Source organism: Grus americana, unplaced genomic scaffold, assembly GCF_028858705.1.
Source record: "Grus americana isolate bGruAme1 unplaced genomic scaffold, bGruAme1.mat scaffold_1000, whole genome shotgun sequence".
Lineage (NCBI taxonomy): Eukaryota > Metazoa > Chordata > Aves > Gruiformes > Gruidae > Grus > Grus americana.
The window spans coordinates 28,470-44,412 of record NW_026561421.1 but is presented as its reverse complement, the minus strand read 5'-3'; the positions used below and the strand labels follow the sequence as shown (position 1 = coordinate 44,412).

General features: G+C 40.6%; 1 long non-coding RNA gene across 1 annotated transcript; it reads right to left on the bottom strand.

Moving 5' to 3' along the window:
• Window positions 1-291: 291 nt before the first annotated feature.
• Window positions 292-3,758, bottom strand: LOC129200413 (uncharacterized). Its single transcript, XR_008574872.1, has 4 exons — window positions 3,664-3,758; window positions 1,873-2,058; window positions 478-614; window positions 292-331 (listed from the first exon to the last, which is right to left on the bottom strand). It is a non-coding gene; the product is annotated as an uncharacterized LOC129200413 (long non-coding RNA).
• Window positions 3,759-15,943: the final 12,185 nt, after the last annotated feature.

Sequence of the window (15,943 nt, the reverse complement as noted above, 5' to 3'; positions counted from 1 at the left end):
TAGTACAGTCCTAAAAACAAAAGACAAACCTTCATATAAAGAGACACATCGACACTGAGAAATACACCACGCAGACATATAGATTATGAAACAGAGGGACAGATAAAATGGTATTACAGATCAACACTAACTTACCTCCTCTGGGTCAACAGGCTTTGTAAATGCTCTGAAACGTCTGTCAATGGGCAAGTCTATGAGTCACATCCCTTAAGAAAATCTAAGTTCACGCAACGTGTCTCCTCCTGCTCCTCCAGTTGGTTGATTTCTTCCTCAGTCAGCTGTTGGAGCTTAGGCGGTGGTGCTACAGGCAGCACTTCCAATGGCCGCCACGCTTAATTGAATCAGAAACTTTTAGTCAATTTACGGTACTCAAATACAAGCGTATGACAAATTATCGCTAGAAAATTACCACCAAAGCAAATAGTGTATAGCTATGAACTTACAGTTAGCAAAGTTTTATAAGTAGAATAGCCTCACCTGCACTGTTTTTTTGATGCAGGAGCTTTAGCAGCTTGATTTACAATTAAGTCCTCAAAAAACATTCTTCTTTCTTCCTCATTAGGCAACTGGATTTTGAAAACTTCTTCATAATCATCAATAAACAATTCTTTTATCTAAAGCATGAGGAGAAAAGATATTTCAGATATAAGGCCACACAAATTCATACTCTAGTCCAAAAAGATGAGTACCTTTCAAAATTAAACCGAATAATCACCTGAGTAAGACAAACTGTGAGAAGCTATCTGCTTGTCCTTCAAACTCTAGATTTTCCTAGGTTAGCACGGCAGATTAAAATATCTTCTCTAAGGAACACCTCTAGATTTAAAGCTCAATGAAGGGACCGTGTGATACACTGATCAAGTGGGGACATTCACCACCTCCAGGACTGCTTATTTTCTATTTACCTGCCTTGCTGGTTTCAATCTCTATGGCATCTAGAGAGGGAACAGGCAGGGTTCAGCAGACAAATGCGGGCTTTTTGGTAAGGTGTTTGGGGTTTTTTTTTTTTGTTAAATTAATTTAAGCGAGGTGTCTGAGGCTGTATACTTCCAGGTTTTACTCCGTTTTTCAGTCTCTACTACCAAAAGTTATGGAAGGAATTTCAATACTTATTTTAGAAGGACTTCATTAACAGTATTAAAACTCCTCTAGAAAGTTAAGCCCTTTCAAAGCAGTTGATGACAAACACATCTAGGTAAGCCCCCCGCAGTAACTGAGACAAAATAATCAGGGCAGCATCTTCACATTTTGAATATCCTCCTTTAATGCACACTCTCAGATGTCTAGGAAGCTAAGCATGTACTCTTACTGAATTTTGTTAAGGAATACCACTAAAAATCCACTTCCAAGTTACTGAAACAGAAGTTGGAACTCGGCTTTCTCATTTGTAAAGCTTTCACTTACATGAACAAAGAAATTGAAATTTTTATTAAAGAATTTAAAGATGAAATTCCGTTCCATCATTACAGTGTGACCACCGTACTTTTTCAGTAAAAATATCTTTCAATTTCAGTACAAATGTTTTCAGTAAAAATATTTTTTTCCCATTTCCATTTCAAGCACCATATATTCTTGACTAAGTACATACCTAACCATCCTGAAGTGACTGGATTTATTGTCTGAAGTAAATGGCTACATCTGTCTAACAAGCATGAGTGTGTGAGAAGGGGGAAAAAGTTGGGTCAAAGTCAATCTCTTTACTCAGAAGACACTTTAGACAAACGCTTTCGGCATTGTGTTGTCTAAGCAAATTTTAAGAGACCTGGGTAGGGTGCCTGAGTAATAACAGTATGCATTTGCTTAAGTACTCCAATGCTTAAAGGATTTATAGCTGAACAAGAAATTGAATAAAAAAAGTCACGACAGAAATACCTCTGTTGGGAGATCTGCGTGACACACATCGGATGTTGCAAGCAGCAAAACTGGAGCAAATGCTGGAATGTTCTGCAGTAGCGTTGTAAAAGTAGCTTTCAGTGTAGCTCCAACAGCCTCCCACCACAAATGGATATGTGGGATATAAATGATACTCGGCGCTGTTCTTTGAGCTTCTCGCATCAACTGGTGAAATGAAAGCTTGGATAAGAAAACTAAACCATGTGCAATAGGCTAATAAATAACTACGTATCAGTCAAACTATCTTACGAAGTGGGAGTACGTGAAGCCAAAACACAAAACCAAACCAACAAAAGAACAACTCCTTAACAATAAGGTAAAACGTTTACTTTGACTCAAATATAGACATTGCTACGCAGACAGACCTGAAGCTCTACCTGATTTCAAAACTACTCAGGTGTAAGGGAACTCCTAAAGCACCTCACAACTTAGCTGGTGTAGTGGTGTGCCTGAAAACACAAGCCTAACCCTTCTTCAAGATGTATTAGTCTGGGTAAGTCACTACCCGACTGCAACTACACGACCGACTACACCATCTTCAATTCAGAGCAGGCACATAGCCAAGTCAGTCTGGAGCACAGTCTGAACAAACACAGACAGACCTATGTGAAAAGATGGGGGCTGATGCTGTAAGAGGAGCCTGGTTACAATTCAAAATTTCAAGTATGTTTTATAAGAGGTGACCAGTCTTCAGCCTGCCTGAACAGCTAAATCACGCACAGCCTCTCATTACCAAAGGATCCATCAGACCCGATTACACGCTTTGGATGGCCGCAAGCCGTTGCCTACAGATGGTACCTCGATCGCAGAAGAGAGCGTGCACCTACTGCGTGAGGGAAGTGGCAACAGCCCTTTCACGTGACAAATTTCTCCGTGGACCCTTTCAGATTATTAAGATTCAGGGGGTTCCTGTCACAAAATGGGAAGCGCACGTGGTGTGTCTGGGCAGTGACTAGACACGGTAGCTATACGACCGCAGAAGCAACCGTAACGTAACAAAAAAGGAATTGTGCCTCTTCTGTGACAAATGAGTATCCGGTCCTGTAGTGTGTCTGTCCTTACTTGTCCAGCTCTCAAATGCTGCTGCCTAAAGGTCAAGATATTTTAATACAGTGATGCCAAACAACAAAATGGCTTTCCTGCCTAAAAGTAAAAAGGAAAACAGCACTACCTCTGCTTATATTTAATTTTCACAGTTAAGAAAAACATACCAGTGTACAAATGTAAGTGTTCCATGAATTTTAATGCTTTTACTGCATATACTACAGCAGTGGAAGCTGTATATGTATACACACACACGCGCACGCGTACATATGTAAAAAAAAGAAACACTTCTTTTCCCCAAAACCTTGATTGCCTTTTTATTATATTTAATAAAAAAGCCTACAAAAAGTGCGTGACCTGCAGTCAGGCTGATGCAGAGCCACCTACTGGGAGCAGAGTCTCGTAAGCAGCAATGAAAACAACTTTCTGGATCCCACCGAAATGGGCAGGATTTCTTGCGATAAAGAGGGATTTATTAGCAGCACCTCCCAGCTTCCCAAGCTGCTAGCAAATTCCTCACGGCTTAATTTGGAATAGAAAATACGGCCATCTACAACATCCTTACTCGGGATTATATGATCTAAAAAGAAACGTGCATTTTCGGACAGAAGTAAACCTAACAGCACGTTCAAACCAGGCCACCTCTATTAACAATGAATTTTGCTTATTTTACTAGTTTATATACAGTTCATGAAGCCTATGAGATTAAAAAGAAAAAAAAGATACCCGTGCACATGTTTCTTCCGGTGATGTGGCGGTAACAAACAAAGCAGGTAGGTCTAGCGTATAAACTGGAAACTTTTCCAGGGCATGTATTACCGCAGGTGCCAAATGAGAAGCTTGCCCGCATCCTGGCTCTCCAACTAGTAAGAACCGTGGCCTGCAAGATGTTGGCTGGTAATAAGCATTTCTAGAACAATTAGAAGATAGTAAGTTTCAAAATGAAGTGATGACTAGGCACACAGATGTTAAAGGTTTTTTCCTAACCTCGGGTTTTTTTTGGTAAATACTCTCCATGTTCCAGTAAATAATAAGCTGGTCTGTGATCAGGAAGACTATCAAAGCTCATTTTCTTACAACCTTGTACCATAGCTCCCCAAAGAAATCCTGCCAATCCCCAGCATCTCTGCTATTCGTTTGGCTGGCTTAAGTAATGGCTCTTAAATCACACACGGGGACTTGTCCAGCTAAATACACACACGACAACTGGTCAGTAACCTGATACGGAGGAGAAATACAACTCGCTCTCGCTCTCTCTCTCAACACACACCAATCTGGATCTGTACACCCCAATTTTCAGTAGGTCTTGAGTTTAAGTAACTACGAGATCTCTACATCTGTCAAGTTCAGCTGAAATTTGGCCGTAGTTACTGGAGATAGCGGGAAGGAAGGAGCAGAACAACGTTTCTAGGAAAAAATTAAGGTGGGCGCTGAAACACATGAGCTGTATCTGAAGTACGCAATTGGATTAGTTAAATTACAGCAGTACGCCAAATACGTACAAGATTGTATTCAGTCATTCTAATTGTTTCATCGTTGAATTGTGTATTAATTTCCTAGTAATCTTGCTTTCCTAGCATGAAACACATTTGTGAAGAGCGTTTGTTTTTTCCAGCACAATACCACTGTACCTTTACTGGCTGAAGTCAAAGATCTTAGAGACCTAACCAAACTCAGCTGGTCACATTTTCTGGACAGCATAGCGATAGAAACGGAGAAAAATAACTGACCCAACAGTGATGACAACAATCTATTTTTTCAACTGTTGGCTTATACACCTTCCACATTAAAATGTCAAAAGCTTAATATCAACATTTACCTGCTAAAATTGAGGAATTTTTCCTTTTCTCTACTGGGCATTTGATGAGTTGGCTTATCTTCAAAGATTGATGGCGATTCCTCATCACTGTCAACTGCATAATTTCTTAAAACATGATTTACACTGTCTGAAAGACAAGAGAGGTTTGTTAACTTTCCTGAATACTCCATATCTCACTCTCGCATTAACACAGCTTCAAATCAGTGCTGGAAATCCCTTTTCTTCTATTTCTTCATTTGAGGGCACACACCGAATGCTATTTTCTGAAGAGTTCGTCCTACCACAGACCTAAGGAGACTGCACAAGTCTCTACAAAGCTGTCCTAAGTGCTTGGGAGGTTGTTTGGGTTTTTTCTCCTTAGAAGAAAGATGATTAGGAACAACTTTGGTGGTTCCGAGACACCTGAAAAACCCAACAAGGCCACTTCTTTCTGGGGCAGGTTCCCGCACTGGAAGCGAGGGAATTAAGCGAGTGCGATGGCCACAAACTTCCATTTGCGTAGGACTAGTGAGTCAGAATATACAGACCAACACACCTGCTAAGTAAGGCTCCTCACAGATCACCGAATGAGTAGATAATGGAAGGCAGACAACAGAGAAGGGATGCAATTACCAATCCCCTAGCCTCTCTGCTTTTGTTTTGTTGGTGGATTTCTGCCTCTGTTTTACCAATGCTAACCTATCTCCTGGCTCTACTGGGAGTCATCCTGCTAGGACAGTCTCCAGAGATTGGCATAACTAACTATTAACAGATTTCCATTAATCAAGAGTGGAGTGAGTTTATCAATTTCTTTGCTCTCACCAACTGACAGAGTAAACCTGATCAGGGCTGATGCAGTCAGGGGTGTGAGCTCACGTATGCTAAGCCAAGTCCCAAAGTACACACTACTAAACCATTCTCATCTCCTGTACAAGTGTACAGTGTGATCCACAAACATTTAAGTTAAGAGACTATGGCTAAAAAAAAAATCACGATAGCTAAAACAGTATTTAGCTTAAACCGCTTCTGCTTGCATTGTGGTCCTGACATTCTTCAGACAGGAATTAGAAGCATTCATGTAAAAATACCTTTTTCCCCTCTATTTCAATATTTTGAAAGAGGTGCCTCATACTTTAAACCTCAGATCCATCTCTACAAATGACAAATATGATGTTAGCTACTGTCAGAAACAGGGTGCTGTAGTAGAGAACGCATAGTTCTCTACGGCCTATTGTGAGTCATTCACAGCTCCCATCCAGCACTTCACTTTAGAATCCAGACTAAAACCTATCCACCATGTTCCTGAAATAAAAGCATGCACATGCATATTCTGAAATTCTGCTGTCATTATGGCCAAGAGGTTTGTGTATGTTGACTGCACAAATGAGAATTTTTTGCTTTGACAGAATTTTAAAGTAGTGAATGTTATCGTTATACCTGGCTGTTGGTCCTTCTGTAGTGCAAACTCTGCGTGGGGAAATACTCTCTGCAAGGCTTGTAAAATTCTTGCTAAGGTGTTTTCAAGCAGTGGTTTTGAAACAGATGATAGCGCTCGCCCAGGTGAAGCCACAGCCCTCTGTGAAGCTGGAACAGTCTTCTGCATAGCCATGACAAAATCCTTTGCTGTTATTTTGATAGAAGCAACATCTAACTGCAGTTTCTCGCTACTTTTGTATAGCTGAGGATAGCGGCGGCGCAAAGCACAGAGGGCAGCTTCAGCACATAAGGATTTAATATCAGCACCACAGTACCCTAACAAAGAAAACAAGAATCAAATGTTACATCAGTCTCAGGCAACACAGAAGTCAAGGCCAAGGTTCCGTTCCCCAAGCGCAACACTGAAAGACTTTGTATGCGGCCAAAAATTAACAGTTTAAGAGAGAACGTAAAGAGTTACTGCACTGCAGAGAAGTTTTGTTACGTGGCTCGCAGCCTGATATCCTGCGCTTATTAAGCAGCCCCCTAATCAAAACTTTGCTCCCAGGGAAGATGCCCCAAACCCATTCAACGTTCTGAGAGACAGAAAGAAAATTAAAAGAAAAGAAGCATCTAACTTTCTTTGCTCCCACGGCGTGCCAGCCGCCTCACTCTGCAGCAAGGTGCAAGAGCTCGAGTACTGCCTGCTACAAGCTCAGATTCCTTCTTCGGACTCAGTCCCATGCAGTAACTCACTGTATTTTCAAACTTACCAACACATTTTTCAGCTAGCTCTTCAAGAAACATGTCCGATGGCTTTGGGGTCCAATCTCGTGTGTGAATCTTGAAAATCTCTTTTCTAGCCTGGAAATAAAATGGTCGCATTTTAGTTTGTCCAGAGTTTTCTCTTCAAAATCCCCGAAACAACACAAAACCCCCCACACCCTCACATTAATACAAATACTTGGTTTATCTGCTAAACTTTTAAGTATTTTACAGTTCGATTAATACGCTCTCTGCTTTTGCAGAGTAATTGCTGCAATTACTACAAAGACGAACAATAATTATGACTCAAACTACTGTCACTGATCCAGAAAATGTCAAACGTTGCCTATCTTCATCTCCGATCTTAGCAAGATCTTTTATTTAAGTATTCCCTGGTACACAGTTTAATTACGGCAGATTTCTAGAATTCTTCCACAGTAGGGAATCATATAGTGTATGTGTTTCACGGCACCTCCTCTCCTGTTCCTGAAAGGAGATAAAAACTGGAGACAAATGTTTCTGTTAAAGATGCTGTTTAGTGCACTTTTACTAGCCTTCAACCATAGCCAAATTAAAACACACAAGACCAGGGTTCCACACTATCTTCCTCCCCATATTTTTTGGTTGCTATACACCTACTTTTTCATTGCTTAGCTATCGCCATTGAACTAGAAGCTTCCCAAGCCCCACACCTGTCCAGCGTACCTCACATCTTTGTCCAATAAGAAGTTACCAGTAAGAATGTCAGCTCCCAAAATACTTCCCTCCCAGGATACGCAGCCTGGGAACGATCCAGCACAGGTACATCCACTATCCATTCGTAAACCAAGAACTGAGAGCAAGACCACTTCAGGATGAAAGTGTCTAAGTGGATTAAGTCAGTCAGCAAACATGGACAGATTTGGGAATGGAAAAAAATTCAATCGCTCCAGCACCAGCCTTGAGAAAAGTTTTTGTTTGCAAAAAGGAATTCTTGTGCGCACACCATTTCTTTCATTTTCAAGATGAGATAGCAGTAATTTACAGCTAATTGGGGCATTCACTCTTTCTTACATGTTTCAGTGACTAGCAGCATCCCATTTTCTTGGCTGGTCACAGTGAAACCAAAACTAATTACAGAACTAACTACTTGTGGAAATCCTCTTAATGGTATATATTCAGTACCGGATCTGCCCCCCACAGTCTCTCTTTTGCCCAAGTTGTCCAACACTGGGTTTGACTTTAACTGCTCTGTAATCCTGCATTGTTACGTGGTTTTGTTATAAAGAGGGACTTTGTCACATGAGCATTAAGGTTGTGTTTAAGTTCTGACCTCTTTATCTGGCAAGCTGAAGAGGAACTCTCGATCAAAGCGGCCGGGTCTTCGTAAAGCAGGATCTATAGAATCCAGCCTGTTGGTGGCCCCAATGACCACAATCTCTCCTCTGCTGTTTAAGCCATCCATAAGGGCCAGAAGAGTTGACACAATAGAGCTAACAGAAAAAATATAACTTTCATTCACTGGTTTAGTAAATTTTGTTACATTCTACGCAATCTTCTGCAATGACCACTCAAAAAGGACAAGCTTTTCTTGATGAGACGCCAATTAGCGAAAGACTTAATTTAGGACATAACAAAACCAGTAAGCTAACACAGGCCTTGTGCTGATATCAAGCTGAGTGAACTGGTTTCAGTTATTGTTTGAAAATCATCTGAATTTTAGTAGCATTGAATTACTAGTTTTCAGGATAAATTAATGTATCACATAAAGTTAAACAGGTTGTGGTGGTCTTTTCACAAAGATCAAGCAGCTTCTATGTAGATACCAAAAATGTACTACCTATGAATTTGGTCTTGTTCACTGGACCGCACAGGAGCAAGGCCATCTATCTCATCGAAGAAGATAATTGAAGGTCGCATCTGGTAGGCCTCGAATGAAAACAGAGGAATATGGACATAAGTAAACCGGGACTATTTTAAAGAGAAAATGCATTAAAAATGTTTTGGTTGGGAAGTCACTGGAACTAGATCTTTCAGACTGGCATCAGGGATCTCTACTAATTGGGCTAATGGAGTGAGGGGCACGAGTAACAGAAGACGGCAGCTTGTGTCAAGCCACTGAGACCAGGTGACAGGAAACAAATCAGAGCAGTAGTTTTTACAGCTGTTTGGCAACCGCCGAGAACAGAGCCGAGACTTAATTCAATTACAGGTTCTGAAAGCAAGCTTCCATCAGGAATTTAAATGACTATGCCGTCAGCCTGCATCTGTTTCCCTCGGATCTAAAGCCACCATCCATCTCTTGCCTCTTGAAACCCTTTTTGTGGCTGTTTTGGTTTGGGTTTGGTGGGGTTTTTTTGTTGATGGTTATTTTGGGGGTTTTGGTGGGGTTTTTCTGAGGTGGGTAGCAGGGGTTTGCTTTGCGAGGTTTTCTCGTTTTATTAATCTTCCCTAATACATCTCAAGATTTCAAGCCCGTAAAAAACCCACTGAAAAAGGAAACACTAACAAACCCATGTCAGTGGAAAGAACTGACAAAAACCAAAAAGGAGTGAGTTGTTCTTAAAAATACTGACCACAGAAGATTACAGTTACCACTCGGACAGAACACACAGCACGTTTCAACCTTACCTGATCAAATAATAACCGAAGCTGTCGTTCAGATTCCCCCGCCCATTTACTCAGGCAGTCGGCACCTTTTCGCATAAAAAAGGCTATTCTCCTCTCACCTTGGCTGCATTCATTAGCAAGCGCACGAGCAACCAGTGTCTTTCCAGTCCCTGGCGGACCATAGAATAGACAGCCTCTGCAATTATTAAAAAAAAAAAAAAAAAAGAAAGAAAGAAAAAGAAGAAAAGATTCATATATGATGGAAAAGTATCTATTACAGTCCTCATCCCTAAACCACACCCCTCTTCTCTCCTAACCAAAACACTTTGTGTATAAGATCGCGGTAACAGCTGAAGTGTGAGAAAAGTGAAGAGAGATGGAAGTTTTGTGTTCCTACACAATTCAACAAGGCAGTAAACGCAACAAATAAAGAGGATAATGGAGACGTACAAACCTCGAGAAAAGATCCTAGTGTCCCGGAAGGGCACTTCCAAAACTGCTGACAAACTACCAGGGGTGGTTACAGCACAGTGGAGCCAAACCAGAACAAACTTGAGCGCAGAATCTGAGACTTGGCTAACTTATGATACGCTGCATGTAAATGCTTGTTTTCACAAAAGGCAAGATTTGCTAGTAAAGCATTTCATTCTCCCTTAAAAAGCTTGAAGTTACTGGATTTGGTCTCCCAGGCCATCCATTGCTGATGATAAATGAGGTGGAAGTCTAAACCTGGGAGAGTATTCTGCATTTCCAGATAAATACAGCCATCAACTAGAAAAGCCAATACACTGCTGTTTCAAAAAGAATTTCAATGAATAAAGAAGCAAACCCACTGGAATATTGTCTTTTCATTATTTGTAATACTTTTAAAGTTACCGAAAGCAAAGAATTTAAAGTCATATTTCACTATACCATAATTGAACTGCGCTGATCAAGAACATATAAAGCTAACAATTAAATCTCTAATAATGTCATAACGCAGAACTAATTTAGCTGTGTAAAAAGTGGTCAGATCCTTACTTTAGCCCAAGCACGACAAACACGGCAAGGTTCTAGTTGCAAGTCCTGTCAATTCTAAAACGTATCCCTGGTCACTTGAACAAAAAGACAGTTGGTGGGAGAGACAACTGGACTTCCAAGCAACAAATTACAGTTGACTACCAGTAGATGATTCCTTCTTGCTTATAAACTAATCAAGCGGACGTGGCCATCGAACTCAAACCAAAAATGACTCAGCCCCACCTTTTAAAGGCAAGACACTTTTAAAGTATACTCTCACCACACGGTACATCTTTGAACCTACATATATTCTGGATTCTCTCCATTGTTAAGAAATTGCTTTTTACTACTGCCAAAAAGCCCCATCAACATTGCTGAAAATTCTGAAGCGTGGAAACATATTGATACCTCAGTTGAATATTCTCCTGAAAATGGGTGAATTAGAATTCATAGTTTTAAACAATATCTGTTACCTTGGAGGTTGAATTTTGAATCTCTCAAAGACTTCTGGGTAAAGCAGTGGAAAAACGGCCATCTCTTTTAAAGCTGAAATGTGGTCAGAAAGACCACCCACACCATCAAATCGCACCTAAAAATAAAGTCAGCGGAACACGTTTTATACGTTAAAGAAAGCTGCAACCTTGATGAGGTTCCATCAGAAAGTACATGTCAGCACAAAGGAAATGTTCTGGGCAATTTTCAAATTGCTGGAGAGAAAATTGTAAACCAAGGTAGCTGTAGACAGCACGTTATTGAAAGCTTTCAGAAACACTGGAAACATCTCACGGACACAATGAACTAAAATTACTTACTGAACAATCTATTTGCATTGGATCAACATCAGCCAGACTTGCTCCAATTTTCATTCGATCCTTGGGAATTCCCTTTAGCTCATCTTTTCGAAAGTTTAGTGGAAGACACCTGATTTGAATTAAGGAGAAAGAGAAAGGCACTTTCTAACTTGGGATGCAGCTAGCTTTTTGCTTTTATAACGATGGCAAGTGAATGCAGAAGACCTTATAAATGAGATAAACTTCCTAAATAATGAAATATTTGTTCACGTTGGTTTACATTTAATGTCCGTGAGTAAAGAAAGGAAAATGGTCACTCCGGACATTAAACTGCGTTAATTATTTTAATAACTCTTAGCACTTCTAAATATCCATGCCAGACCACACAGCATATAGAGGAATGCAAGCTTCAAACAACTTACTCCATATGTGGAGACCGTGACCTGACCTTGATTTGCGTGACGGAAGAACTCCTCAAAACACACTGACATCTTTCAAAGATTTTTTCGCGTCTACATTCAAAGACTTACAGCCCAAGGGGCTACTTAGTTCAGTGTGGATTAACATTATAAAGGCTGGCCACTACTGCTGGTCCTTCCCAAGGACTTTGGGATCCATGTGCCAGAAGACACACATGTCTGAGAGACATTGGGCTGAAAACTTATTTATTAGATTGTTATTAAAATAGTTTTTAGAAATTGTACAAGAGAAAGTGGCTAACACTTCACAGTCAGGCAGATGCAAACTCCCCCCAAATAGATTTCTCCCTCCCCTATTCTCCAATTTCATTAACCTTCTTAAATTTCTGTTATGGCTGCACTTCCTATGTCTCTCAAAACGCTCTTCGTCATCAGATGTGGATGAAGAGGATGTGGAATCTGTGTTGTGGACTGCGTGTCTCCGTCTGCAAACATTTAAACAAACAAGTAAAACATTAAAGTACACGCTAAATAGTATCAAAACTTAAGTGAATTCTGTCTCAGAATTTACTTTGAGATCTATTAAGTTTCCAGATCATTGTACTCCTTTTGAATCTGATTTCAAAGTATATGACATGATTTTCCTTGTGACAGTAAAATTTAATTTTTCTGAGGAAGGTAAAATGTTTAACTATTTTTAAAAGAAATTTCATAAAATAAATTACTCATTTTGTCCAGTCTCTCTCTCACACACACACATAAATGGAGTTTCACTTAGCATTATATATCCACTCTGTGAAACATAAACCTTTTTAACTTGTTTACAAATTTGGCTTCAAAAACCTTTCCTTCCATAACTATCTGCTTTCAAAGACGCTGAACAAAGTGCTCATATCTAGCAAGAGACAGCATTCTGCATGCTCTAACTGCTTACAGGATCCAAAACCTCTTTGTCATTACTACTGTAATTCATAATTTATAATTTCATTTAGCATTTTTCTTGTTTAAGGATAGTTTCATACAGAATCATTAGCTGATTTCAGACAGAAACCAGAATCAGTATTTGACTGATTAAAAAAAAAAACCCAAAACAAATCCATTAAAACTTCCACACAGGTTCTCCCTCTAACTAAATTATCTTCAGTTTTAAGAAAATAATTGGTATTCTTCAGGATGAGTCTCAGATTTTCAGAGAGAGATTCTGGCTTCGGTTCGAGAACAAAAGAATTGCAGCTACATAATCTCAGCACAACCTCCGGAATTACCTTATCAGTGACCACCAATACTGCATTTTAAAATTCCTAATGGCTAATATAAAAAGTACAGTTTACACTCTCAATAGTTGTTTTCTTTATACCCTCGGACTACCACAGCGATAATCACACTACTAATCTGTAATTACCACCAATCCAAACACCCTTGAAAGCATTATTCAGTCATGTGAGCAACAGCACTATTGATAAGTAAGAACTATCACTAACCATATACCAACCTGTTAGCTCTTTTGCAGCAAGAGCCTTCTGACTGAGCACTTCTAAATGAGTATCTCTGTCTGACAGGTGAAGACCGGCCCGAAAAATCTCTCTTACGTTGCCTTGGTTCTGTTGAAAGCAAAGAATTTAGAATAATGTTACAAACAAGGTTAAGAGAAAGCAGGATAGTGGAGGAGGTAGAAAATTTCAGGGGAAGTTTCAAGTGATTGGGGGGGGGGATTTTTTTTTTTTTTTTTTTTAATCAGTGCACAGTAGAAGGGAAAAAACACACACTTGTGTTTTAAGGAGAACTGAAAGCCACAAGAGTAAGATTATCAAGTCTGCTTAATTACTATTCTTTCAAGGATACACAGGCCTTTTTTTTATTGAAAAACAACAACAAGTATGCCAAATGGCAAAGGAATATAACGTGCACAGGCTACATGCATTTAATAAAATTTACTTGCAGAATGAAGGTAAGAAATTTAAATAGAAGTTGAGTGGGTATATATTTCATTAAAAAAAATCGTCTATGCAAGGAATTAGGTCTTAAGAGAAACTGTGCATATAACCTACTTTCCAATGGAGCTTGATAGCGCTCAACGGTTTTCCTCTGTCGAAAGTCGTAACGCTTTCGAGTGTCTTCACCATCATCTTTCTCTTCATTTTCTTCTGATGAAACTACTGTACATTGACATAACGTTAAACTGTTTAAGTACTGTTGCAAATGATACTAAATTCAAAATGCACTCCACAGATGCCTATAGGTTTTACTATTACCTTCATGTTAATGACGATAGATCTGAAAACTGGCAAAACCTTACGACCAATTTATGCAAGAGACATTCCAGAAATTACAAAACACAGAGGAGCGTACATATAGATACTGTTCTGTGCTCGCTGAAATTGCTGGGTGACTTCTCATCAGCCTTACTAACACCAATTCTGTCATCTTGCTTAGCTAAGATGCAGCTCCTATGAAAACCGCTATTTCAGAAAGTCATTTCTTGTTATTTTGAGAAAGCGTTTCAAGGAAATGTTTTTAATATTCTATAGTGGTAAGACTAAGCATGGTAAGCTAGCTCCAAGCCCTAGCTCTGCCACAGATTACGTCAGCAATAATGGGCAAGTCTCAGGTTTGAACTTCCCCAATCAGAAAATAATGTCAAATGCATACAGTTTATGCCACTAGCTTCTGCAAAGTAACTTCATGTTTTTTTCATGAAGGATGGTAAGAATGCAAAACCCAGAGTATAATTACCTAGCAGGTTCCTAGTAACACCCTCTCACATTAATAGCTACACACCGGGTGAGGAATGTACATGCTCTGTTCACCTCCCTGCTCACTAAAATTAAGTACGCTTGATTCCTTGGAAAGCACTAAGCTTTATTTCTTCCCCCTAAAATGTCACACTGCTTTCTGAATGCAAGATAAGTCACACAAGATAACGTAGACAGCACATGGAAAAGTGAAAAATTATTTTGGCATCACTACTATCCCCAGTCCATGGTTCTCCAACACTCCTGTCACGAAGGCACGAGCTTTTCTGCTCCTCGAGTCCTTCCCCTTGTTCCACTCACTTTCTTTATACTAACACACCTTCCTCACTCCTTCTTGGCACACGTTTCATTCTAAAAGTATATTTTAGTTTTTTCCCAATTTAAAATTCCAGAGTTATCACTTTGACCACAAATGAACTGCCCCATACTCTTATTTCCCTTTCAACATACTATTTCTAATTACTTTCTACAAGTCTCTCCTGCCCAACACCTCGAGATCCACACACTTGAACCAAGCCATACAGTTCCTCCCTCTAGACTGCCCGTACCTTGTATTAAAGCTGCTCTTATTCAAGCCTTGACTTGATATTCTCCTAACTAGATCTCCAAATGAGTCAGCTGTCCTCCCTTACCAGTCAAATGTCCTCGGCACACTTGGTCGTTTCTTTTTGGTAATGCCTTGCTCTACCTGGGCTTCTTGAAGTCAGCCTCTCGCTGGACTCCTGCTGTGGCTCCAGGTGTTCTCTCACTGCTCTACGAGGAGGTCTGGTCACCGAGGTACGCACCCGGGAGCCACAGGCTAGGTCTGAACTAATGACAGGCTGAACAACAGGCCTAAAAACAGGCCACGGACTGTTCGCTGGCCTGATCGGGATTAGCAACAAGATCACCCCAGTGCTCATTAACACCTGGACATCTAGCTTGAACCTTTTTGTAGGTCTCCGTTGCCAGTCGTTAAGTCGTACACAGGCTGTGTAACACATACAAGATAACGCCCGCGCTGGAGATTGCATAAATCCCCTCTCGTTCAAGTTCTGATAGTCTGATGGTCAGACAGGTGACCAGACGCAGGGCACAGGCAGTACTGACCAGCAAACTATTTACATGTGACTGGCCCGTTTTATCCCCTTGCCCCTCTATTTTCCTACTCTTGTTCCTCACAAAGTCACCGGAACGCCTCCCGTGTTCCTGCCCTTAAGATCCCTTCAGTCCTGCGTGAACTGCTTTTCCCCTGCATCCCACAAAATGCCCCACTGCTGGGCAGTAACCCCCTAGTCCAAAAGGTGATATGCAGAGCTGCCCCCGATGAATCCTCCAGATAGGTTTCCCGCCCGGATGCTGGGGCTGAGAGCTCTGATGGGACGGACAGCCCTGGGAGAGGCCCAGACAGGGTGGCTGTTCCTCCTCGCTTTGATCTGGGTGTCTGCCATTGCACACCCACGCGCTCCTCCGGGCTTGTGCAGATAGGGCTTTGAC